The sequence below is a fragment of the Corvus brachyrhynchos genome, unplaced genomic scaffold (assembly GCF_000691975.1).
Source record: "Corvus brachyrhynchos isolate BGI_N302 unplaced genomic scaffold, ASM69197v1 scaffold50, whole genome shotgun sequence".
NCBI classification, from domain to species: domain Eukaryota; kingdom Metazoa; phylum Chordata; class Aves; order Passeriformes; family Corvidae; genus Corvus; species Corvus brachyrhynchos.
The window spans coordinates 1,087,486-1,091,409 of record NW_008235964.1 but is presented as its reverse complement, the minus strand read 5'-3'; positions in this window follow the sequence as shown (position 1 = coordinate 1,091,409).

Below are 3,924 nucleotides of genomic sequence, written 5' to 3'. Positions count from 1 at the left end.
CTTTAAAGGCACCGCCGCCCCCGCCCCGCGCACCCGCCGCATCTTCAGGGACCGAACGGGGACCCGCTGCCACCCCCGCGGGTGCTGCCTCCCCTTCTCCTCGCCTCTGTGTACGAGGACGTGCTCGCCAGCAGTTAAAGCTTGAAGGAGCCTCGCTCGCCCAAAGCAAGAAGTAAGAGGGACTGAAAGACACGCCTGGAGGACACCCGCCCAAGCTACCCGTTCAGAGTAGAATCAATCAAGGATCTCAGGTTGCTCCATGTCCTAAACAGCAGAGTTTTGAATGTCCCTATAGACGGAGATTTTACAGGTTCTCTGGGTCTGTGTTTCTGTACTGGACTACTATCATGATGACTAACTCCCGCCATGTCAGTGTCATTCCAGGACCGGTGAGCCTCAAACTGGACACTGTACTCCTAATGCAGTTTCACAACTGCTGAATATATTGAGAAGAATTACCTTCTCCAACCTTCTGGCCACACTTGAGGTAGCAGAGCTCAGTTTGCCTCTGGCATTCTTCATCACAACCATGTACTGCTGAAATGCATGTCACCTGGATGTTTGCTGCAAAGCTGCTTTTGTGACAACCCATCCTGATGCATGGAGTTACTTCTTCCCAGATATAAGACCCTGCACTTGCCGTTCTTCAAGACTTTCATGCCAGCCCATTCTCCCACCTGTCAGTGGCCCTGCTCTTCAGTCTATCTACTATTCTCCAGCCTGAGATTTGCTGAGGGTGTATTCCATGCCTTTGCTCACATCAGTAGCAGAGACGTTACATATCATTAGTCAGAAAGATACAAATAGTAACACGCCAGAAGTTGGACGTGATGCAAATAACCACAACCGGTTTGAGCCTGATAGTTCAGTCTATTTTTCATTCACTGTACAGGTCTCTCTGATTCGGCTATAAGGATGCTATAGTTGATCATGCTGAAAGCCTGATGGAGTAATTTACATGCTGTCTGTTTTTAATAACCTTTTTGTCCTGTGTCTGCTTGGACATGGCTTCTAAAGGGACTTGCTTTTCCAGGAAGAGTACTAGCCACATTAGTCAAACTGCTTGGTAGTTCTCTTGTGGATCTCCTTTTTGAGGATGGGTACAGTGCTTGCTTTTTTTCTGGTCATTAGGGACCTTTCCCAGTGACTTTCTGAAGATGACTGACTTTGTAGTAGCATCAACTGCCTCATCACCCTTTGATCTATCCCATTTAGTGCCATAAGCTTCTGTATATCCAACTGGTTTAAGTGCTCTCTGTCTTACTTTCCTACAGCTCATGCTTTCACTCAGAGACCCAGAAGACTAGAGGACAAACCTAATCCCTAAAAGCCATGGCAAAGAGCCACTAAGTGCCGTGGTGTTTGCCACTAGTGTTCCTGTTTCATTGATCAGAGCCAAGTTTTTACCAAATCCTTTATAGAGATCTTACTAAATTGTGGCTGCATTTTGCATATTCAAATGTGTTTATTGAGCAACTAGATCTTCACAAATATCATTTGTTTTAGCAATGAGGATGTGACAGCATTTGGTACACTTGCTTGTCTCCCTCTTTAGCTCCATTAGTACTTTGCTTCAGACACAGCTGTATGCAGATGAGCTCCCAAAATGACCTACATAAGGATACTGTACAAATATTTCTAGTGCTCTTGCATTATAGCAATCAGAGATGATTTTTCCAGTACTGGTTCACAGTAAATGATGAAACTAGTAGCAGTTGGGTGTTCCTACTTTTCTCTTGAGTGACTACAAGTTACACATCAAAAGAACAGCTTGGAAGAGAACATGACAAAGCACAGAGGGAAAACTCTCTGAGTAGTATGACATGAGTGTAAGTGGCTGCCTCTTCACAGGGTGTTCTAGGTAAAGACATCAGAAGGGCCTGTGGAAAAGGCAACACACAACACACTCACACCTGAAGGAAGGTGGATTCCCTTGGCATGTGAAAGACACAAAGTCCAGTTAAGGGTGTTAGAAGGAAGCAAATACACATCCCCACATCATTTTGCAAAAGTGAACATCATGTACGTAATTATGAATAGGTGTGCAAAGTGCTGCTGCACGGAAGAAGACAAGTGCAAAACAAAGATGGGGAAAGATGGATTTAATCAGTGAAAACATTTGGTTTTCTGATACTAATGTGAGCATTCATGACACTCCTAAATATTGAATATTTTGTGGTGGGTGGTCCTTTAGTTGGGTAGTCTAAAAGTTTATAATGTTCCCAAATGAAAGTTTTCTAAACAAACAACCTCCCTATATTTCTTTATTTAAAGCCAAATAAGTAACTAGTGATTCTGTCTCAGATGGAGAAGTTGTCTTTTGTTTAAAATCAGATGGCATAAGTTGAGTATAGATGCAGACAAAACAAGCAAGATCAAAACACAATAAATTCACTCAATAAAACAATTAAAACTGGGGAAACAGGTGTTCTGTTGATGCTTACTGTTTAAAAGTATATACACTGTTTCTGTTTCATTGTTAACATGTCCTGAGATAGAAGATAGGAGGAAGACATGTAACACCTAAGGAAGTAAGCTGAGCTCAAAAAGACGCAAAGGATGAGAAATGACCTTCAGTAAGAAGTTCATTATTGGCTTCACTGGAGCCAAGGATTTCACCTTAAAAATGATTATGATTTCAAATATCTTAGGGGTTTTTGTGGAAACTGTCTCTTTTCACAGTTCTGTGACATTTACCTTTTCTTATGAAACAGCATGGAATCAATAGTTATCTGTTCCAGGAGTCCTGCTGCAGGCCCGTTTTCCCTCCATCCTATCCTTTCCACATCTTTCTCTCTATATACTTTACTGTCTGTCCAAAAGTGACAAGAGCGCTCTCATTTTGGTGTTACTGATGTGTTTGGTATTACTGATCACAAACCAATGAAACTCACAAACTAATGAGGCATAAGATTCTGTTGTAGCAAGGAAAGAAGAGTTATCAAATGAATCATCCTATTTCTCAAAAATCGTAATATCTAACTTGCAAGGAGCACCTCATTGGTGCCAGGATAAAAACCCGCATAAAAAAATTCCTTAATCTCTACCACAGAAAAATATGATTAAAACCCTTTCAGAGATAAAAGTCTTTTAAAAAGTGCGTGCAAATGAGAGTTATTTCTGTAAATTTAGAGGCGGAGATACAGAAGCAAGTTGCCTTTTCTTTGATACTAGGTAATATAAAAAAGATAATCATGAATAGCAGCAAATCAAACTACCCTTTGAGGACCTGTTCGCAGTTTTTGTGGAGTTTTCGTTGTGTCCGCTTGAATCCAAAATAGATCAGCACAATCCACAAACATTTATATCTTTTACATTGAGGCCATACATGGCATCTTTATCCCTGAAAAAAAAAAAAAAAGGCACAGTATACTTGAAGTGATGTAACTTCATTCAGACTATCAGTAATGCAGTACTTTCATCAGGGCCTGAACAGTTTGATATGCAAACTAGATGCATCAGATCTCCAAAGGAGCCAGTCCAAGTTAGAGCTGAGTATGCAGAAGCAGCACAAGGACACTAGTGCTAGGACTAATTCATCTTTTGCCAGTGCTGAGTCCGATCTGGGGCAAGGGAATCTCAGTTAAGAGTGAATCTGCAGCAATAAAATGAGTGCTTGAAGTTAATTTACTGATTAACAACATTGAAGACATCCAATTTTCTCATCAGCAGGCTACTTAGTATAAATGTGCTCTTTACATTTTAGTTGAGAAAAAGCTATTTAGCACATAGAAGTTGAAGAAGTAATGCTAAGACTATCAGAAGAAAGGAAGAGGTCAGTAACACCTTGGCGTGAACTAGAAAAATGGAAGAAACTTTTATATTTTAATAATATGCCTGGCACTGTGCCCAGACAAAAGTGAAGGAGGTAGAAGGCGTGTTAATTGTTAGCGATTACCAGAGACTCTACTGATCAGTACCACA